Source organism: Ornithodoros turicata, chromosome 3 (assembly GCF_037126465.1).
Source record: "Ornithodoros turicata isolate Travis chromosome 3, ASM3712646v1, whole genome shotgun sequence".
NCBI lineage: Eukaryota > Metazoa > Arthropoda > Arachnida > Ixodida > Argasidae > Ornithodoros > Ornithodoros turicata.
Genome location: NC_088203.1, coordinates 101,443,043 through 101,467,240, shown reverse-complemented (window position 1 = coordinate 101,467,240; position 24,198 = coordinate 101,443,043). Strand labels below are relative to the sequence as shown.

Sequence of the window (24,198 nt, the reverse complement as noted above, 5' to 3'; positions counted from 1 at the left end):
GGGGAATTAGGCGGTGCCGCCGCTGTCAAAGGCTCAAACATTCCAACTACGGGCTAGAACTGTTTGGACTTGATGGACAGCCCGATTGGTGATTCCAGATTGGGGTTGTGGCCCAAGATATCATCCGTTTAAGGGAATGCAGTGACCGGAGAGTGAGGTCCGACCCAGACATCGTGGACAGACGGACAGGTCTGTCCGTCACGACATGTCCCTATGTATTATAGTTTCACAGGTACCATAGTTTGTAGATAAATCCCTTGTACATCATGGGAACTTCAGTCTCGGCTCCAGATTAGTGAAGACGGGAGTAGGTACCCACCGGGTCTGGGAACGACGAAGAATATGCAGCGACGATTCTCCAAGTTCATCATCGCCGGGAATCCCAGTTGGCGAACCAAGATTCAACATCTCTTTTATTTTCTACTCTCGCCATGGACCATGACTACTTGACATAGGGTGTGAATCGTTTAAGTGTACGCCGATGTAGGAAGGGATTACGCGCGCATTATGCACTTGAACATACTGTAACTAACGGTAGGTTTAAAAGGCCATCTTCCCATCCTAAAACTCTGTTTAAACCACATACACACAAACAAACACGAAAACAAGAAGAACAAGGGAGAGAACGGACGAGTAAGCAAAAACCTGTTCAAGAACTTATGGTAGCGAGAATGCCTACAGCGCTGCACCTCGAGCCCGGTACATAGTGCAGTTGAAAGCCCCGCACTCTAAATACGTAAACGTGCGGCGCGTGTATTTTTCTCGAAGCGTGTATACCCTAGCTTTAGACATGTATTCTGTACATGTACTCTGATACACGAATACGATCGTGGTCTAATCATATATACATGTACTCTAAACGTCTAAGAGATAGCTACCCAGATTGCGTCCAGTTCATCGTGTAGACAAATGGGGTAGGCGGGACACTTACATGTCGTATGTTGTGGAAGAGTGACTACAACGCAAAACGCTGATCACAAGGAACGATGGAAATCGTTTGAGAGTAATCGAAAGCTCTCTCGGTTTGTGTATGTTGTAGTCGTGTTTTCCCTTGTCTCTTTATTGATCTTGCAACACCGAGGCGCATCATGAGCTCAGGAAGTTGCTGTTTGCTTTGGTTAAGTGACGATATAGCGGGTGTTTTCAGTCTAGCCTGAATGTTACACAACGTGGTAATACATCAATATCGTATCACTCTGGTATGACTACGTTACGCAAGGAGATCAGATCGGGCCTCCGGGGATTCACGCCACACTGCCTATAATTGGCTTTAATATTTTTTCTTCTTCTTTCTTTCTTTTTGCGGATTAAATTGCGGGGCGCAGTGGCAAGACAACTGTTCAGCGAAAATATTTTGCGCAGTAGCTCCTCAAAGGCTCCGAATGAAGTGTCCTTTCCTTGCTCCTTTAAAGGGGCTCTGAAAAGGCTCGTCATAACTACTAAAAATTGAATGAAGTTCCACCAGCTTTATACTTCCTTGCCTACAGTATTATGAAACTTTCCTATATTCAACACTCTAAGCCTAGCAGAAGACAAAAAGAAGAAAAACGCGAAGAGGAAAACAGATAGCGAAAACGCTTGCAGCGCCTCCCTAGGTGGACGACGTTCCACGTGACCTCTCCCACCCAATGAGAGTGCGGGTGGAGAGCGTAGTCGCGACCACGGTGGTCGCGACAGCTTCGGCAGCGCTTCCCGCACGAGCAGCGAGCGCGTGCTCAATGCACTGCCGAGGCTATTGAGATTGAGTCTGAGACTTGTACTCAATCTTTATGCAAACGGGACCTGGACCTCTAGCACCTCCGACGCGTCATAATGTCTGTTCTGCTACAACGGGCACCGCCCTTCAGTTGAAACAAACTCAAAACACACCACATCGTCCAAGCAGACAAATTACCAGCATAAATATAAAGCAGTTGCCTACGCTCCACAACGACGCTCAGCGGACCACCCAATAGGTCACTTCCGGTACCTGTTGGCCTTTCACCCACAACTTAATCAGGCAGTGAATGACAGGCCGCCTGCCCGTATTAAGTGTCTCTTCTCAGTCCAAATTGAGCACACACCGTGAGGTCGCTCAAAGTGACACGTCGCTCCCTACCCTCAACATCCATCAAATTGCTCACGGCAGGTGGTACCGATTTCGGTCCCCTTCTCCGTCGTCCTCACGCCACTTACACGTGCGCGCGTACAACAGCGCGTGCTGCCTCCGCGTGGCGTGTTTGAAAAGCACAGTAATTTCAAAAATGGGAGGGAAGGCACAGCAAGTGCCGTTGAGCAAATTATGTTGCGAATTAAACGAAGGAGAGTCGAAATAATTATCGAAGTGGGGGGACGATACCTCAGGAATATGTAGTTCAGCCGCGCTGCTTCCTGCATATGCCGCTAGTCAGTCCTAAGGATGAGGAAAAAGGCGAGTTAGTTTCGGCGTACACCCGTAAAAAAACGACACGATTCATCTCCGAGAATTGCAGTCAATTGTGTCATTTGTGAGCAGTGTAGCGAACTATATACTGCACTCATTGCTTGCTTTCGGAGCCCTTACCAGCGGAGAAAAATTGGAAGTTTGGAAGTTTGTTGTATTTTTTCTTACATGGAATATATACATAAACTGTTAAATAGGGACTGCTAGGCAAGCCCGAGATGCAGTCCCAAAAAGAAAATTCATTTTTACATGGAACACATAGAACATACAACATCCTGTGTAAGGGATAAAAAGGAAATATTCATAAGAGAAAACACGTATACACACAAAAGGTATCATCAACAGCAACCCTAACTGACCTATCATAATAATGACCGTCGCGTCATTAAATTACAAGGCGGTTGTTGCGAATCTGCGTTATTGTACCAGTTTTAATCTCGTTATCCTTATACCCTGCTATCTCCCTTTGACTCTGCATGCACAAAGACCAAGCTCTCAGTGGTAAAGTATTCCCGTACTCTATTTTTAAACGCTTTGATACTTTTAATGGTTTTTACATGGACAGGGAGTTGATTCCATAATTTGAAACCGACGTAACAGAAAGAGTGAAAATGCACGTTCGCAAGAAGCAACGTCGATTATTTTACACTCTACGTCTGGACTGCTACTCACGAAGCCTAGTATAACAACAACAACTTTCATCGCAAGGGAGCGATACTCTACCCCATTGCTGGTGACGCTGTGGGGAAAGAAATAATGAGCCCCTTCATAATGAGGATCGAAGTCCTAATGTGTCCAAAAAGGTCAAAAGAGCTTTGAGCTGGCTTCCCGCCAATGAACAACCGACATTCTACCCCCATCTATGCCGAGCAGAGTTGGTCCAACGCTCGCTTTCCGCACGCCACGAAACACCTCTCGTCAAGATGCTGCATTAATTCACCGAATGCGACTCGATGTGGCTTTTATAGCTCCGTGGCGTCACCGCTTGACGGCGGTGCTCTAGAGCATCTCGAGAACATTCTTCTACATTGCCCACATTACCAACCTTCCCGAACCGCACTCTCCCGGTCTCTTAGTCAGCTGGACTCTCGCCCCTTCTCCCTATCAAAATTGCTTGGTCCCTGGCTGAAGCGAGCCCACCAACGAAGCTTAGCATGAAGAAACGCCACCTATTTAATTTTTAGAAAGAGGAATGCACGCGGAGAACCCATCCGACTGAAGTCCATTCTTCCTTCGTAATTTCCTCCCAACAGAATCTTCAAAATTCCGTGCATCATGACACTATAGCATTCGATGCCAAGATACACTTGCGTGCACGGCAGACTTGTGCGTAACGCGTTACTAGTAATTGCGTTACTTGTAATCAATTACCTTTTTGAGTAATTTTGCGAGTAATCAGTTACTTTACTGTCAAAGGAATTTTTCGAGTAATCAATTACTTTTCTGAGTAATCGATTACTCAGTAATTGATTACTTTTCCGGCAGAGATTAGCTTATCTTTCAGATGTTCTCCCCCCAAAAAAGCCCCTGGTGCCATCAGCCTTTGTTGGGCCGTTCTACTATAGCAAGCGGAGGTCATTGTAATAACGCTCTGGAATTTCAGTCTCTCTCTCCCTAATCTCTTCCTACACCAGTGTGATGGTACCTGAAGCTTTGGAGGTTTAGTGAGTCATGGGGAAGTACCACGCAATGTTCTTCCACAATCGGGTCAACGTCTTCCCGGGCGTACAGATCTCCTTGTCCTACTTGTTTTTGTTTGTCTTGTTATTTCAGCTGTTCCGCTGTTGAACCTTTTTTTTTTTCTGAGGCACAGGAAGACGGTTATAATTTGCATGAATGCAGAGTAACGACCGAAGTAACGCGTTACTTTTCTACTCGTTACTCAATTACATTTGAAGTCGAGTAATTGGTAATGGTAATCAATTACTTTTTCCACAGAAGTAACGGTAACGGTAATCAATTACTTTTTTCGAGTAACGGGCACAAGTCTGGTGCACGGTCTGAAACTTTGGATATCTGCAGTATAGTTCGTTCACCTCTAATACACATGCTACACTCATTGTAGAGGAACGCAATGGGGATCGATACTGGGTTCGAACGCAGAGAGAGATTGCCTAATCAATCACTTCCTCGCACAATGTACGTGCTGATATATCATCGATACGAGATTTGTGCATCACACTCTCCGACCGAAACTCCGTCTGATTAGAAGGGCTGACAGACTTGGCTGTATGCAAAGGCCTCGATATGGGCGTGGATGGATGTGTGTGATACCCAGGTATCAAGATTTCTTCAAATCCGTACCATGTTTTGTTGCGTGCTGCAACATGAATGATTGTTATGAATTATGTGCGTGAAGGATATAGTTTAGACGGGTTGCACATAATGGCACATACATCGCCCGGTGCATGGTAAGCCATTTCCTAGCTTTCTGAGCAAATGTAACGCTTATATACCATTGTTTATGTGGAAGATATTCTCATGCGTCTCGAAACCCGCATATCATTATAGTGGTGGGGTTTATAAAGCTATCTCGAATTCATAAGGGGCGTTACTGCTTTTCTTTGTGTGTGTGTGTGTCGTATGAAGTACGTTTGCGAACGTATAACATTCCCCTAGAGCAAACTGTCCAGCTGCTTTCTGTGACATTATCCCACATCGTGTTAAGATCTGTCCTTCGCAGCAAAATTAGCGCTACGTGACAAGATTTTGAGGAGAGGGAAAACATAAAATAGATCACACCCAGTTAAAAGCAACATTACGAAATACTCTTGTCCAATCGAATAAAAGATGTCTTATTCATTCGGACGACAATACAGCGTAGCGGTTAGATAAAATAGCATACACACCGGTAAGCTGCTGGACAAGATCCATGAGCACAACAACAACAGAACGTAACGTAACGTAGCGCGCACGAGCTGAATTGTTGGTTTGAGCTCGTGTGATGCGTTATACGGTCCTGTCGTTGTTGTGTTCAAGCTCGGGATTCGTCGTGATAAACGGAGGGGTGTTTGCTGAAATAAACTCTTAAAAAATTTACCCTTAAAATTCCACGCGTCAACATCCATCCGCTGGAATAAATCAGTTAAGAATCCACGCATTGAAAATCCACACTGTCAAAATAAATCGTTGTAAGGCTTAGGGTGATTCCGCCGTATACGTTAGTTTATGGGCGAAACTATCTTCTGTTCGAGAAACTCCCTATATCAACGTTTTTTTATTCATATATGTAGCGTAATTAAGCATGTTTTTCCCAATAATTGCTGAGGAAATCCAAGTATCCAGTTTGAAAGTGCTGAGGACGACGCGTATGGATACAGTCAAACCACGGTGGTCATAACACACACGTTCTTACGTTGAGCTGTGAACGAGGCTATTCATTGAGATCGTAGTGAGTAGCAACCATTCCGCGCAAAAGAAACACAAATATACGAAGGACGCGGTCAATGGATATGCACAGTCACAGCACACCGGATAAACCGTTATGTCACCGAAACACAGCCACATCATAAAGGAAGACGCTGCGCTGTGAATTTTACGCAGGCACCGAGTTGATATCCATTATCGAACGAGTATAAAGAGGAACCGGACGACGACACCACACAACGGTATTTCGTGCAAAGAGAGAAGAAAAAAAAAGAAATGCGTACGCACAGTCATGGAGGGTTTGCAGACAACCCGCTTTCGGTATAGCAAAATAATCGTGCCCAAATGAATGCTCTGTACCAGTATTGAAGAGCGTACTTATATTCCGACGAGAACGTAGCACGTTTCCGCTGTCCACCAATCAGAGCGCGTGGATTTCGATAGATTTATTTCAAAGGATTGATTTGGCAAAGTGTATTTTTCCGAGTTTATTTTGACGCCGCGGATATGTACATGTAGTTTATTTTGGAAGTTGGATTTTTAAGAGATTTATTTTTCAACCTTTTGTTTTTAACCGGTTTATATCAGCGTCACCCTGGACGGGGTACCGTTTTCGCCCTTGGATGCTTGCTCTGCCGAGAAGCCGCCACGTAGGCTGACCTCTGTCCATTGCCATCTGAAGGAATGGTGACATGATAAGCCTTATACTAGCCGATCCCAGTTCGCTCGCCACACCGATTTCCGTGGATAAGACGACCCAGATGGACGAGAGAACGACCTCAGCCGTGTAATGCTTGCACCGACTACAGAAAGCGTGGACGTAAAACCGTCGTCCACTTTGTGGGTCAGTATACGTACTGCAGATAGGGCGCGGTTCTCTCCGACCGTTTCCTATTGAACGAACTGGCTATCCTACGCAGATGTTTCATCACTGCACCTGGCAGGCTGGTGTGTAGGGAGAGATATGCATCGGTTGTAGTTAGATTTCCATGCTCGCGTTGTTAGCGGCGTGAGAAACGGTAACAAAAGAGATATATGGAACGGTGTGTTTGTGCTCGCTCGAATCGCTATGGTAATCGAAAGGCAGAGAGACAAAGAGAACGTCGATGGGAAGCGATTGTAGAGTGTGGGTTCCAAACAGGATCAGTCTCGACAATCTCACTTTGTGAGCTTCTTGTGAACTGCGCTCCATCCTTGCGTGTTTTAGTTTTTAACTCTGTGAGATGTGTGTTGTGATTGTTGTATAGCGACCGTTCGGCGGAAGCGCACTCTTCACGTCCATCTGGTTTGTGGGTGTATCAATACAAACATCACAATGGTAAACACACCGCGAACGTACTTCCCCTGACTTCGGCACGGCTGACTTTAGTTTTGTCGTATTCACCTCGTTAGCGTAGGCTGGGTTGTTACATAGCTGAATTTGTATAACTGTCAGTTGTATACCGAGTGTGTGCCAGTGGTGAAACCAATTTTCTTCAAATATATCCTCCAATTATTGTCGGGCGCACCTGATTCTTTCTTCTTCCTTACTATTGCCCCTTTCATTGTATTTTTTATTTTATTTTTGTCATTCCACCTTTATCGTTTATGTATTTATTTATTTTTTGTGCATACGTCTTATTAAATAAGTAATGCAAAGCTCCGTCCTGCACCTCAACCAGTGGGCTGTCGCTACCGCTCTCCTCAGTTTTCTCAGAGCCTCAGGACACACAAACTGTTGTGACGGTGGTATAGTGTCTCTTTTCTGCTTCCTTTCTTTCCTTTCGTCTTTCCTTTTTCCGTTTTGTATTTTTCCTTTCTTTTTTTTTTTTTAATAGCAAGCAGGCTCTTTGCCTGGCTAACCGTTCCTTTTCTTTTTTCTTATTAAACATATCCCCCCCCCCCCCGCCAGTCTCTATCCACAAACAGAACATCCTCTTTGTATTCGCAACAGTATTCTACCGATTAAAACTGTAAGCTCTATTGGTGTTCGAATACTACAGTGGTACGCACCTGAATTTTCCTTTTCTCTGCTAAACGCTACCAAAGTGCAGCGGTAATTCCAGCGAACCGCTGACTGTCATCAAAAAAGGTCATACCACATTGGCAAATACCGCGTGCAAGCTGCGAGTGTACCACCGCTAAACACCACTCCCTCTGTTAGAGCACGGAAAGCAATGTACCGGCACCACCATCATCACGTGGTCGAAACGAATACAACTGATTTGTATTCATCACTTGGCCACATTCGCTTGGGAGACAGTCATCCTGTCGTCCATGTGGTAGGGAGATTTGCTGGTGAACTTGCTCTCTGTTTTGCTCCAACCAGTAATGGGGTAGAGTATCGACCCTGGCGATGAAACTCCCCATTCAACATCCCCAAATGAAATTGTCATTTGTCTTGCTCCATCGCTCGAGGCTCCTGGGTACCAGGCTACGAGCTTCGTTACATGGAAGCAGGTTTTGTTTATGCTGGGATCGGCAGAAAAGAATCGGAGACAGGTATCCGCTGGGATCTGTGGGGAAAACTGAGGAGTCAGGAGGGAAAGTCCCACCTAGCGAAGGGATTGGACGAAGCCATTGTCTTCACTACGACTTTCCTGTTACCACTAAGGAACGTTTGCTGTATCCGCTGGTAATACAAATTTCAGGGCACGTACTCATACTCAGGGCACAGCTATATACACAGATGTATAGTCACGTTACGGTTTTTTATCTCGAACACACCTTCTACTCTCACCGTCTGACACGTTTCTGGAATATTTTATTGACATATTTCCGTAAAAACCCAAGTAATTGACCTAATTACACTTTACACGTTTCTTAGAGCCTATCGAGAGCGATCGACGAAGATAAAGCTGTCTGCACGTCAAGTGGGTCGGTAATAGAGTATGAAAAAAAAAAAACAAGCGCCTTCCCAAAATCGTCCTTCGCCATTCAAAGATGGAGAATTGAGTCATCCTATCTGATGCAGCCGTCAAGGTCCCTTCCGTCGAACACAATGGAGCCTTTTCCGAATCATTCGGTGATTGAGAGCTTAACCTTAGAGCAAAACGAAACAATGGCCACAACCATAGAAGTTGTGTCCGTTGATTCCGCGCGCTGAATGCCACAAAGAAGCCAAGGCAGTTCTACCAAGGTTTTTTTTTTTCTTCGAAAGGGATCCTTTCAATGTTATGCAGAATAGTGTAATGGGCGATGAATGCTCGGCTTTTGTGTCTATTAGCGTTGCGTCGGCCATCTCCCTGTGTCGGTGAGTCGGTATCTGTTGAGGGTCATTTGTTCGGTAAGTGATACTGGGATTCCTTACTCTAATGCCCTACTACGGAGTAGTAGAGAAATAAAGCAGTAGCAGGCAGTTCTGTGGACAGGATAAACTGTGGAACCCGTATCAATGCCGGTGCAGCGGTTTTGGGTGTATCACACAAACTGGACACCCCTGCTTTGGTATCGGTACCAACTGCATGGCTCCATTTGCTGACAGCTGTAGCAACCCGCGGATGCGGAATTCCGGGCCCTAATTTGTCCTAAGGGACATCTTTGCATAATCCTTCCTTTACATAACCTCCTCCGTCTTTCAGAGATGATACAGGTTGAAGAAGTACTTCAACAAGCTGCCTCAAGAACTTCCTGCAGCGGGAGCTATTTGTGCTCGGACGTCATCGGTTCGATACGCTATGGGGAGCATATACCTCAGTTTGTGCACATTGTACGGCCTCGTATCAATCGTGAGAGTACCGCCTCGATTGTACACGGTGTACATCGTGTAATTATTTTTCTTCATACTTTCAGACTTAGGTAGATATACATATGGTAATAGCCTACAGACTATATGACTAATGCATTTTAGATGTATATAGTGTACATAGTGTACATAGTTGTATCCTGTATAGTGCCTGTGTTTTTTGCGTGTAGTGTATAGTCATTATAGCCTTTAAATTTTCCTGTTGCCATCGACTTAGTTGAGTACAGCTTGTGTATTACGTACGTAATAAATTTTCCCATAACAACAAAGTTGATGTTACACCGCTGCGCTACTGAACCGCCAGGACAACGCTCGAACAACGTGAACGAAGAGAATTTACGTTTTTTTCTCCCTCTCCCTTTCCTTCAGAAAACTAAAAAAAAAAACTTAAAAAAAAACTCAGATATACCTTGCGAAAGCACGGCATCGGGCCCCGACTTCTGCCACTAGCTTTAAGCCTCAAGTGAGGGAACAGTAGTATTGGAATATGGCAGTCGTCGAAATAGCAAGACAGAGGCGGGAATCTGGCTTTTTCGACGGCTGCCATATTTTAATTGTTCATGTTCTTGGGTACCTTGAGGCTTGTGTTGTGTTTCAGTCACACAACAGTTACTTTCCCTCGAATAATACAGTATGCACCCCAGAACGATTTTCTGTGTTCGTTTTAACGATTCGGCGGCTGGCTCTGAATTGCAATCATATTGAATGTCTGTTGGGTATTATTTACCCCACCCGTGCAGCGCAGAACCAGCCCTCAACTTAAAAAAACTGCCGTATACCTTGCAACATTCGCACGCTTCTAACGACTTAATGTGCTTTGCAAAATGCATATAAACACGCAGTACGCGTCTAAGTGAAGCAGCAACACGTTTCCTCGCGGCTAGCCTGAGCGCAAGAAAAAAAAAAAATCTACTTCCAGTACATAATAAACGCAAAACGAACCGCAGGTAATCACCTGAACAAGGTCAGCTCTAAACGAAAGGGAAAGTAGATAACCCACACCAACATTCCTTTTCGCTTCGTCCACCACTCCCCTGTTACGTAAAGCATACTCGGAAAGGAAGTAGAACAACTTAGTCGTTAAAACAAGCAGAAAAGCGTGCTACGCTCCCTGCATCGATGACCGGTGCGGTCAGAGTTGAGGTACACACTGCCGCGGGACTTTCTGCACGTGGCATATAACTATACCGTTACGAATGAGCACATCGCTGAGAATCAAGATCAATGCAGGCTGGGTGGAGAGTGGGAGGGCTGGTGAGGGAACGTTCAGAGTGGCGACACGAATGAGATAGAGTTGAGAGGACAGTTTTTCCTCGAAATGGGATCAAGCTCTAACGCAGATCTCGTGTATAAAAGCGGACAGCTGTCGCGTGCTCTGGTATAGTCATTTTCACTTTCTTGAGTCGCAGCGAGCTCAACACACACATAGCAAATATGAACTCTGTGAGTATGTAGAAAAGATGGTACGATAAGGAGGGAGGGAGGGAATGGTATGGTGATGAAGGATTGCATCGACGGAATCGTCAGGTTTATCTTTCGGGAAGGACAGGATTAAGCGATGCTGGGTAATGTAGCGAGTGGCAGGTGAAAAGAGGATGGGCTTTTGTTGTGAGACGAACTTGCGTGAGCGTGGTCGCGACTTGAGATGGGATAAAAAAGGTGCGGAGAAAGAAATTGGTTCCAAGATAAATGTTACTCAGTCGGATGACGGAATCGTTCGTGTGCGAGATTAATGCGGGACGTCGTGTCGTTTGGAGACAAGTGTGGAGGACAATAATGAACTTATTCGTTCGAAGCACGTGGGTATTCCTGTATTCCTGGACTTTTCTCTGGCAGAAATTAAGCAACGCTTTCCAGTCTTTTCATGCATAGTACTTAAATGAAATGAAATGAAAATCTTTCCGTGGGACAAACGAGAAAGCATGCAGACTCTCAGCGTTGTCACCCTGTCCCAGTAACACAATACTCCTCAGCGGTCGTTTTTTTTTTTCCTCTTAACTGTAATGTAGCTCCAATGTTGTACTGGCATTTACTAGGCATGTATAGTGGGTATTGAGTTAATTCTTTCCCTTGTAGCTCCGTGCCGTCATTCTTCTTGCCGTCGCCTACGGCGCCAGCGCAGGTCTTCTGGCTCCATCTTCCTCCACCTACAGCACAGCCGTTGAGCACGGCCCAACCCTCCGTAGGGGTGGTGCCGTCGTCGCCGCTGCTCCAGCCGTAGCCGCCGGTGGTCTCGCCTTCGGTGGTGTTGGTCTCGCTCACCGTGGTGTTGCCGTTGCTGCTCCAGCCGTAGCCGCCGGTGGTCTCGCCTTCGGTGGTGTTGGTCTCGCTCACCGTGGTGTTGCCGTTGCTGCTCCAGCTGTTGCTGTCGGCCACGGTCTTGGCTATGGCTTCGCTGGCCACGGCGCTGCTGTTGCCGCTCCAGCTCTCGCTGTCGGTCATGGTCTTGGCTATGGCTACGGAGGCTATGGTGCCGTCGCTGCTCCAGCTGTTGCAGTCGGTCACGGTCTTGGTTATGGATTCGCTGGCCACGGCGCTGCTGTTGCCGCTCCAGCCGTCGCTGTTGGTCATGGTCTTGGCTATGGCTACGGAGGCTACGGTGCCGTCGCCGCCCCAGCTGTTGCAGTTGGTCACGGTGTTGGCTACAGAGCTGTTGGTGCTACTAAGACTGTTCACTCTGTTGCTCCAGTCTACGCTGCCGCTCACGTAAGCTAACCTAAGTTATCGGTAGTCGAGTTCTCTGCACTTGGAATTCAGATAAAAATAACTGTCAAATTGTTCTTTTTGTGGCGTCAGACAAAAAGAAATTAAGAAAGTGTCGCGGGTATTAAAGCAATACAAAATCAACTGCGGGGTTATGAATAAGTTCCAAATACAGGACACCGCCTAGCGGCATAATCTATAACTTCAATGCGTTTTGTGTGCGCCTGTGCATTTTTACAAGTCCAGGTCATCACTCCGTGAACGTACTCCTTGCAATAATCATAACAAGAGATATAACTGATAATAAAATTATATACCGAAGTAAGTATGTTTTTCTCAGCGCACACTCAAAACGATAAAAGTATAGAGCATGTTATTCGTGTGACATGTTATGAATTGTGCCCCCTTTTGCATTATTAAAGTGAACGAAATAACGTAACTAATTCTCCTTCCCTGTGGTTTCGCGCTCCCTCTCACTGAATACAGGCTCCAGCTGTCGCTGTCGGACACGGCGTCGCCTACGGTGCTGGTTACGGTCTCGGCTACGGTGCTAGCTACGGCGCCCACTATGGTGGAGTCGCCAAGGCTGTCTACTCTGGTCATGTAAGTGTTTACAAGCTAATAGCACAGTCACAAGTGGATTCCTACCTCCTCCTCACCTATATTTTGGAACGATTTTATACGTGAGAGCGGAACAAAAGACACGTTTTCAAGAAAACTAGCGCTTTGTTACATGAGAAATTGTTTTAGAGAAACGTATATGCCACTTCTGTTTAATTCCAAATGTATTCACCTATTTATTCAGTTATGAATTCTTCAGTACAGAGGAACAGGAACTAAAGTAATCGGTAATCGCTTATTAAAGAATCACAAATATTGAACACTTTTCGGGACGTGTATCAAAGAACGGGATGACTTTGAACTATCAACCATGTCAAAGTAAAGCGGAATGAAAACGAGGTTTAGAAGCATCCGTCAGTCATTAAGTTGTTTTAGAAACACAGCTCGACACGGCAGTATAACCTTGCGGGAGACGAAGAAATACTTCTCATTTTAATATAGAGTACAACATTCTCTTTCCAGCACTACTAAGCGAGGAGCTGAAGAAACGAAAGCTCGTCACCATCTGCGATATTTATTACAAAAATGTGCAAAGTTTTTTCGCTGTGTCATCATTGTACAAAAGTGCCAAATAAACACATGTTTATAGCAAATCACGCATGCGTGGAAGAATGTTTCTTCACTTCTTTTTGGACGTATTACATCTTACGATTTACATAATGCCGTTGTTTTTTTTGTTTTTTTTTTCCTCTCTCTCCCTCTCTTCCTCCCAAGGTTGGCTGCTGCAATGCTTAAAATCGGACGCAAATACAACACCGACATATACAAATATAAACAGATTAACAATCGACCGTGTACGATACCGGAAAAAAAATTCACTCGTATCTACAATGAATGCAGTAAGCGCGCTGTTTCCGAACCACCGCCGCGTTTATTCTGCAGCTATACTCCAGTTTTATTGCGTGTATTTTTCGACATAAAAATAAAATGTTTTTTTTAATGCCTAAAACAGCTTTTACGTGTAGCCCCATCTGCAACAACGTTTATTCATGGTGTTCCATTTATTTGCGCTCCAAATAGGCGCGAAAATCTTTTTTTTAATTTTTTTAGCACGACTTCCACATATTACAGCGACTCTGTATATACATAAATAAGGAAAGATAATAGAAATTCTGTTTCTCTCTTCGCGCTACTCTCCCCTAGAAAACAAACAGAAAAATACCTCTTTAAAAAACTGCTCCAAGGAAAGTAATCATACAGAACCGCGCATACCTGGCATACTACAACATAAAGAACTCCGGGGCAACACTAGGAATTTTCGGTAACAAATTGCCCCCGATTTGCCTTTTCTCTGTTCTCTGTTCTCGTCGAACAAAATGGCTCTCGCTAGGAGAAGTGTTTTACAGGCCCATCCGTCTGCACAAACAAACGTAACAGCCATAAAGCCCCGAGCCTTTTTTTTTTATGTTCATTCGCCTTTTTATAATTTATCATCTAAGTTCTATCATTATACGACCGGCAAGGTTCTGGTTACCAGCACGTATTTGGTTACACATTGGTACAAGTTTGTTTAAAAAATAAAAGAAAGAAAGCGCTGTGAAGAAAGAGAAACGCGAGGATAAAAAAAAAAAAGGATACCAAATATAAAAAGCTACAAGGAGGACAGCCCTGTCCGGTATGTTTGAATATTATTATTTTTACTCGTAGCTTCCTTACCACTTAAAACTCCTTCTATACCTCGTCACCAATTTCGTCCCTTTTTGCATTTGTTGCGTGAGATGTGCTTAGAAATGTGATATCTATAAATAACGTTATTTGTTACAGAGGTACACTCTTAGAAATGAACTTCACCTCATAGCACGCTCCTAGCCAACCATCATCTCGAATGACACCGTTATCTGCTCTGATTTGTTGAAAACGGGAGGCGTACGCCATTTTTGTGACACTTATGCTGTTCATAATTGTCACAAAAAAGGCGTACGCCTCCCGTTTTCAACAAATCAGGGCAGATAATGGTATCATTCGAGATGATGGTTGGCTAGGAGCGTGCTATGAGGTGAAGTTCATTTTTAAGAGTGTAGGTTCAAACCGGGGCTACGACGCCCGAATCTTGACAGCAGAACAGAAGTTTGTTTTGAATACGCCGCCTTCCACGAGACACGTTTAAATATACCGCGTCCCGTACACGGCATGTGCCGTGCTTAGATTTTAGCGCAAGTTAAAGAGGCTCTGAAACCGTACCACTGATCCACATACGTGCGGCATACGTGAGACCCTGCGTTCTTGTTGCATGACGGCACAATGCTCACTTTTTTCTTCATCCTGAATACGTGCGAGCAAACTTTCATTTTACACGCTATTTAAATTTACTTCTATTTAGATTTATCTAAACACTACTCTATAATATGTACTCTAAATATACTGTAAATATGTACTCTAAGTACTCCATAGTACAGAGTAGTGTTCATCTATTAACGCATCTGTCATTCACGTTGATTTTGAACAAAATGAGAAAAGCTTTCATAATTGTAATTCTTGTTCTCTATACAATTAGCACTAGGGCAGCGCCAGACATGTACAAGATACTCAAAAATGTATTTAAGATAAGATAAGAAATACTGACGTTAGAATGTAATTAAGATAGAGTATAAATACATGAAAATTAAAGTAATTAAGATAGAGTACGAAATACTTCAAAAAGTATTTGAAGTACAATTAAGATACTATTTATCCTTGAACTCAAAAAGTCACCAGTCACTGGCCAATGCAGCGAGTCGCCGCTATGTGACATGAATAACCTAAAACCCGCGTACTATGTAAGCCGTCCCTGTATGATAGGAGTCATCTAAACAGAAGTCCCAAAAAGATGACAAAGAGATATCATATAACTCCACTAAGTATATGTGACCCAGAACAAATCAAACTTCTAGCAGGTCCCTGCTCGGCGAGGTCAGAATTCGGCGTTACCACATGAGGGCACACATAATAGAACCTTCATCCGCAAAGGATTAGTACATACGGGGCAAGATCTCTATATGGAGACTTCCAAGAAGGGCCAATGTCCAGGTCAAGTCCGAGGGACTCAGGAAATTTCCACTGAACACGCAAGATAATGGAAAGACGTGACACAGAAAGTTTGAGAGGGAGATCCAAAATATGTAATTAGAGTATTGAGTAGAAAATACCATAACATGTATTCTAAATAGAGTACAAATACACAAAACAAAAAGTATTGAGTAGAGTACCAAAATACCGCAAATTGTATTTAAAATACAGTATTTTAAATACAATACTCCAAATACGTACAAGTCTGGGCAGCGCTCAGCATGGCTGGCCGGCCGGCATCAGCCCCGTCTCATCGTCGTCTCTTTATATGTGTGTGTGCCTTCGTATGACGGACAACCATCAGCAAACAAAATAAGGGCATTTTTCGCTATTCACGTCATGCTCGACTTCCGTTAATCCTGCTCGCTATTCCATCCTTGCCATGGTGTTGGCATTAGCGGTCACACCTATCGTGTGGGAGCGTGTATACTGTGTATCCACGGAGAGCGAGAATGCGACAGCCACCGCTGCTATCTATGTCTGGTATATAGTAACACATTAAGCCCACGTTGGAAGCTGCTGTATGCATTGCCGCAGTAATTTGGGCGCTTGTGGAAGACGGGGCGTCGATGTTACGCCTCTGCGCAGCCGCGAGTCTGGCGACGATGGAAAATCACACCCAGTCGCGAGTCCTTAATTTTCTACGTGTAATTTGGAAGGGTGTATATTCCGTTTTAAAACGAATGTCATTCCGTACGGTTTTCTTTTTATTTGTTAGGGGGGAGGGGGGGGTTAGTGAATATTAATAAGTAGAGTGGTAAGAATACTCTTCCCACTCCAGCATGTTTTTTTTTCTTTATCTTCCACGTCTATTAAGGAGCAATGATTCCAAGATATAGCATTTCTTACCGGTACGTTTGTTGCTGTATAATCACCAAACTCAGAAAAACGAGTATGCACTTTCGTCGATACATCTTAAAGCTGATTAGTGAGTTTTAGTATATCGTACGGTGTCGCCTTTGCGTACGTATGGGATAGTGTTGGTTCTGCGCTCGCGCAAGACACAAGCAGAGCTTTGCGCATTGCGCAGAACCAATACGCTATTCTTTACGCGCGCGAAGGCGACGGGGTACATTATACTAAAACTCACTATTCCCATTACTGCGTTTACGTGGGGGCGGGTATATGTTAATTAAGAAAAAAAAGAAAGGGAAGGTAAGCCAGGCAAAGAGCCGGCTTGCTATTGCGAAAAAAAAAGGGAGGAAACGAAAAAGGAAAGGAAGGAAAAGGAAACAGAAGATGGGGGAATCGAAAAAAACAGGAAGGAAAGAAAAAAGAAAAAAACGGGGAAACGAAAAAGAAGAAAGGGGAATCGAAAAAAATGAAGGAAAGAAAAAAAAAGGAAAAAACAAAGACAAACAGAAGGAAAGAAAGAAAGAAGCAAACACTAGCACAACGTTAATTGCGTTTATGGCTGGGTACAGCGTCTTGCGTGTTCCTTCGTTCCATCCGGAAGAATGTTCCGTTGCAATGATTCGCTGTCAGCGGACGTAACACGCAAACGCAACCGTAAACGCAGTTGTGTCAATCAGGCTTTAGTATAACGTACGCTGCCGCCTTTGCGTTACTTAAGGGATATCGTGGTGGTTTAGCGCAATACGCAAAGCTCTGCTTGTATCTTCCGTGAGCGCAGACCCACCAACGCTATCCCTTACATAGGCAAAGGCGATAGCGTCCCATATACTAAAACACACTATTTTATCCACAGCCGACGCACATTAGCGTAGTAACGCTTGCCTCTTTTTCTTTTTTCTTTTTTTTGACTGAACATCAAAAGCAACGCTTGCCATCTTCGGAACTCATGGCACATGGTTCCACCGTGTGCTTCTTCAGTACACATTTTTTTGTTTATTTGCTTTGTATTAAAACCGCGAAGCAAGTGTGGCTATGAGCGGTGCATGCACACGGACAGATGGAGAGAGGACACAGCAGGAAGGGCTCGCAGACGTGCAGCACATACTTTTCTTACACATTTCGGGTGTACATCTCTTACCCTAAGGAACACAACTTTTTGGTGCAGGTTATTTCACGACATACAGAAAGAAGAGTCTGAAATATAAAGCATCATTGCGCGGAGGTGTATTCTCTTTAAAACGCTGCTTCATATGGGTTTTCTTACAACGCCTTTATACCGATACAGTTATCACACCTTTCAATTGAATCTACGAAATAAAAACGTCCCTTGTTCACGCTAAGAAGTGCAAGAAAATTCACTGTTGGGGAGCATTAGCACGTGTGCGGTCTGTGCCTACTTCAGGGGGGGGGGCACTGTGGCGATATATGCCCCCCCCCCTCCTTGGAGACCGTGCTGGGAAAGACAAGGAAAACCTCAGATAGCGCAGATCCATTTTTCAGAGAAATCACACCACAGATCCCCCTAACGTCAGACCAACACTGCATACTATAGAACATCCATGAACATTAGCCATAGCCATAACCATAGCATCCATGAACTTTACTTTACGCTTGCACGGCCGTCTGGTCTTCGGAATTCACACCCATTGAACATTGTTCCTATGCGTTCACGTATAGATGTTTTTAAATATAGTTTTTTTTTTCCTCATACGGTTCATGAATGGAATAGGTTACCTGGTGATATAAGGGAATTACCTGCGAATAACTTTTGTAACCAAGCATGCCTGCTCCTGCAATAGCCTCACAGAGGCTGCAGTATATGAAATAAATAAACATTACGTATCCCACTAGTTTCTACTGTACTTCTTACATCTGCACGCCACCGACACTCAGAGTTGCGGTGTAAACACTGAGCCAAAAAATAAAATTAAAAAACTTCGCATCGAAGCTTGTAGAAGATAAAATAAGACACGTAATGTGTCTCAAAAAAAAAAAAAGAAAAATCCATTAAAGCCTCTCCTCCCAACGCGATGCGATCAAGGACGCGTCCCAACGTTTATCACTGGTCTTTCGCATCCAGCTTGAAGTGCAGTCGGTCGCATAATACGCGCCATGAAAAGTGTACTTAAGCAGCATCCTGTATACGACGGGGGCTTTGAGTTTTGGGAAGGGACCATTCTGCGAAGGAAACTCCCATCCACGAGGAGAGCGGCCAGCCATTAGCGGAGACGCACTCGAGAGATGTCCTGTCGATGTGCAGCGATATTAGAACGTAACGCTCGTTCGATACTTTATGGAATGAAAGCATTCTCTCAAAAGAAAAAAAGAAGAGAGAGAAGGCTACTCGTCTCGCTCAGAATGGTTGCCTGGACACATACTGGGCCTAAAGTAAGACCATTAGCAACTCGGGGAGATGTTGCGTTCATGTAATGCTGTTTCATGGCACTCTCTCGCGGGGATCGACGTATAACTGCGTCGTGGAAGCACCGAGGAAAGTAAGGTCATTTGCTAATTGCGTTGTGGAGCTCAAAGATTTATGGCGTTTTTCTTCGTTTAAGGTTTTTGTTTTTATTTTTTACTGTATCTTTTTACGCAGTTGCGCCGTTTCCTGTTCGAGCGCAGTAGGATGGCATTCTGCTTCGGCAATTAAATAACGGGGACGGTTATAATACAGGGAGCTTTATTTTAATTTACTTATTTTTTATCCGTTACTGAGTTTTAAATAAAACTGTGAGAGCAGTTCGGATGCCATTTTTGCGTGCGGGTTACGCGGCCGGGAGGACGTCCTGCGGGAAAGAGCATGTAAGTAGTGGACCACCAATTACTTATTAACCAACTTTTTAATTAGACGTTTTCGCGAAACTGCGAGACAGCAGACTTGGAAGCGACCATTATATATTTGAATCCATCCCCTTTCTCAAAAATCCTGCAATGAGCACGTACCTTAAATCGCCAAACTTTTGAGACTTTTGAGAAAGAGGGTGGATTCAAATAATCGTCGCCTCCAATTCTGCTGTCTCGCTTTTTCGCGTAAACATCGAAGTAAAAATTTAATTGATGAATTTTAGGTAATTACTCGTAATGTAGTTACATGCTCTTTCCCACAGGACGACAGCCTCAGAGGTTCGGGGCTCACGAACTGTATGTGACATTGTTATAGTGTCTCTTTTCTTCCTTCTTTCATTCTTTTCCTTTCTTTCCTTGTTTTTCTTCTTTTCCCTTCCTTTTTCTTTTTGAATAGCAAGCCAGCTCTTTGCCCGGTTAACCTTTCCTACCTTTTTTTTTCTTAATAAACATCCCCCTCTCCACACAGGACGTCAAATCTATACCTGATAAGGAAAAGAGCACCCTGTATTTCGTTAAATGACCCAGCAGTAAAGATTCGTACTGTCATCAAAAGGGAGGAATGGGACTTGTTTATTTACAGAAGATATTGGAGCTCGGTGACACCCATCAGGGGTCTGCTGCTCCATCTCTTGATGGGACTCCGTGACTCAAAATAAACGCAACGGAACAAACACGCATGCACACATGTACAAGATTCTGTGATGTGCAGAAGGAAGGGAAATATCTGAGCGGACATCTATACTCTAAGATAGACTTATGTGTATGCAGACCTGAATAAAATTACCGTAAAGTATACCACAGATGCTAGAAAAGAAGGCGCATCAACGTGGCACGTGCCACATCATCATCATCATCATCTCGTGCATGTATACAACTGTATATGTGTAAGTATGCGTGCGCACGTGAAAAAAATTAAAAGAGCTGAGCTAGTGATGAGGTTCGGTTCCTGGAGCCACCAGCAACCAGCCGACGCTGTATTATTATGGAGCGACTTTTTCGGGTTAAATGCCTTTCTCAGATTCGAGATGGCAAAAACCGGGCGCTATTTTTAGATATGTAATTCGGAGAGAAATCGGGCGGTAATTGTGCCTTCGGGTGTTTTTGCTTCTCCTCTTGTCTATTAAGTCATTTCCTAGTCTGTTTTTTTTTTCTTTTTGTGCGGGATCGTGACCTTGCAGCGGTAATCCCCGAATGCATAGACGGTGTTGACACACATGGGTGTATTGCGGGGAACGTAAGTGACCCATTCTTACATGCGTTACACGTGGCGACCATTTATTCGTCTTCAGTGGAAACGTCACTTGAGGATTTCATAGTGACTGGAATTCAGGGAGAAATCGAGTTTAACCCGAATTGGTCGGAGGTCAGTTGGGCGGGGGGGGGGGAATTAACGGCTTTAACCCGAAAAAGTCACTCCCTGTGTATTATCCACGCTCCGTGGCGCCGCCCACCATCGGGAAACGGAGACAAAAGCGTATACGGATGAAAATTAAACTCGGCCGAAAAACAAAATCCAGTCTTCCTCGCGTGTGCTTCGCTAGGGCTTACAAAATCTTCTTTCTCATTCGTGTTCCCTGAATTTCCAAGCCCATTCCGTCTCATACGTGCAGTTTGAACACAGCACTTCGTAGAAGCTGCTCGCTTTCCTCAAATACAGAGAGACTTTATTTCTTGCTCAATATCCAGCGCCATAGAATTTGCTGCAAAAGGGAGGAATTCCCCTGTATGAGAAGACGCCACCATTAGCCCACCCTAACGATCCGGTCTCTCGAGATCCCATTCACAAGACGCGGGAGATAAGAAAATGATGATAGTCCCAAAAGAATGTCCTGATATCGAAAGAAGGCCAACAAAAATATGCGCTCATCAAAATCCTGCAGATTGTTTTGCGAGCGTAAAAATCCATCGGAAAACCTTCATACTTCTTATTTCATCTCTTCGTTTCCGTTGTCCCCGAAATATGCGAAGAATTGGACAAGGAATAGCAGGTACACGTTTATAGAAAGGAACCCCCGTTTTGGAAAACGTATACTTTTATTTTGCGCATATACCTTTCTTTCGGTTCTTTTCATTCGTGCGCTCGTATTCAAGTGAAGCGATGAGGAATTTTCGGACAGTTTGTCGTGTCCCCTCTTCGCTTTCTGGACTTGCGGGGTGATAATACATAAAGTGTCGGCACAGTAAGTCACGACCCAAGCAGCAAAATGCACTGAAAGTCGAGTGCAATAGGGGTGGACGGGTAGATGAAAGGCCTTGTACAGATTCATGAAACTAGAGAACATTGATAAGACACATACCGTCCACCCCTAATGCACTCGACTTCCAGTACATTGTGCTGCTCTGGGATACGTGTACGCATGATTGGTAAGTAGACAGACTTTGATAATACTTAAAATGGAAATCAGCTATGCTGGAAGACAAAGCTTACTCAGTTCGATTGCGAAAGATACGTAGTGAGTAGATAACGACATGATGACTCTGTATTATCTGCATAAAGCACAGATATCCCTTGCAATATCTAGGGGTACTCTAATAATGATTCAAATACCTTTCTTTATTTGGCAATACGTTAAACGTCATGAATAGGGCATGACATAACGAAATTGCGCCTGCTGCCACTACTATGTTTCTAGATTTTCTTCGTACTATGCTGTCCATCCCTTGACAAATAAATGTCTGGCCGAACAGTGTGCGAGATACGTCGAACGCTTCCCACCGTCTTCCCTCCCAAAGAGAAAGAGTAAAAAAAGAATATGCGTACTAGATATGGAGCAAAATGGCGAGTTTCAAACGAAATGTCATATCTCATACACGACACAAAAAAATTAAGCCCGGCCTCACAAGGAAAATAAACAAACAAAGAGTCGTCATAATTAGAAACGGACACGCTCATTTCTGCCTGTAAAATTATCCCTCTCAACGCGATGCTATTAAACGCACCCTTCTTTCTCTCTTATTCCTTCCACATCTAGGACGAGCATTCCACAACACAGGTGACCAAGAGCGATACATAACCTTACAACCAGCATCTCGTGCCACCCGATCTGACATCAGAAGCAAACCAACAAAGAATTCCCCCGTAAGCGGCAAAAACCCACCGCCATAATTCTCACCATCTGTCGTCGTTTTGACACTCAACTGTCCTCCTTTTTATAACGGGACGAACGATACACTAAGTATCGTGCGACTAAATTATGTCTGTGGGCTACACTAAAAATTGAAGGAGCATACCTCTCTTCCGCGCAAATGGATCAAGGTTTTGTCCGAGAAGTTGGAAATGAAAAAAGGAAAGTGTCCGATCCGTTATCGGAGGGAGCATGCATCAGACGAGGTTCTCGTGCACGGGGAATGGGGTCGGGGCGGCTTTCGCTGACCGAGAAGGTGTGGTCCGTCCCAGAGAGTATTACGTCCGAGCGAAGGCTGCGTTGACACCTCGTCCCCCCGTTTATCGCAAGGACAGGGAAATAGGTTGTAAAAGCAGTTAGCGCTGTTCCGAATAGATGTTTGTGTCGGACGTGCGCGAGTATAATTAGGTTAGAGTGGGGAGCTTTGATTGAAGTGATTATCGCGCATTTTGTGATACAGGATATGCACGGGGTTTTCTCGTGAAATGAAGGGAGTGCGGTACTCCGGTTGGAGATTGTGGGATTCAGAGTTGTGGTCGAAATGCCCCTTCTTGCAAATGCCCTCTAGAGACGCCAGCATTTGTGGAGCCAGTGACGTTGAGCAACAATTTTCAGCCGGGACATGAAAAGCAAAGTTCGTCTCGCTCACGACCTGAAAAGCAAGTGAATGCCAGCATTGAGGCACTCGTCCCGTTGGTCCTTCTAGCTCTGCGGTCAATTGTGAGAGCATTACCAGCAGCAGCTAAGCTTCCGGAAGTTCAAGCAATCCTCACATGGGAGCCGTTGCTTGGTATAGTTGTAACTTCGCTGTCTGGGAATGACCGATAGATACAGGAGCGCTACCATATTTCAGTGGAATACCAATGAACTACGAAACAAGTTAGGGAACTTCCGTAATTTTGTATTTCGGCATAACTTTCCTGCGCTAGCCCTCAGAGAGCCCCGTGTGGATTGTCACTTCCGGCTTTCAAATTATGTTACATATACTCTTACTGGATCAACAGGAGTCAGCCGTGCTATGCTGTGTGTCAGAAAGGACATTCCTAGTAGCATCATGTGCACTTGAAGGGGACTTTGAGTACGTTGTGTGTAGCCTCTTCCTGCACTCACGCAGGCTCGCTGTATCTAGTGTTTATATCGCCCCCTCGGTCCGCATCCCTGAGGACGTGGTTAGCGATTTCTTCCAGTGCCTTTCTAGAAGTTTTATTCTATGCGGTGACTCCAATGCCCACTGTGGTAGCTGGGGAAGTCAGAACACAAATCACCGTGGACGCTTGCTTTACCAGTGCATTGAGGATTTTAATGCTGTGGTCCTAAATGACGGCTCATCAACATATTTTCGAGGCCATTCATACTCCAGCTGTCTGGATCTTTCAATATGCTCGATGGGCCTTGCTTCCGGTTTGCTTTGGAAGACAGACCTGGACCCAATGGGAAGTAATCACGTGTCTTTGCTAATTTCTTTAACTGGTACGGCGGCAGGTTCTCGC

The 24,198-nt window shown here is 44.5% G+C and overlaps 1 protein-coding gene across 3 annotated transcripts in view; it reads right to left on the bottom strand.

Moving 5' to 3' along the window:
- The window catches only part of LOC135389010 (cell adhesion molecule 4-like), a 596,648-nt gene that overhangs the window by 399,362 nt on the left and 173,088 nt on the right, over nt 1–24,198 (bottom strand). For all 3 annotated transcript variants that reach the window (XM_064618918.1, XM_064618920.1, XM_064618919.1), the window contains exon 4: nt 2,339–2,392. The gene's annotated coding sequence lies outside the window, so the exon portion shown is untranslated. The remainder of the gene's footprint in view (nt 1–2,338; nt 2,393–24,198) is intronic.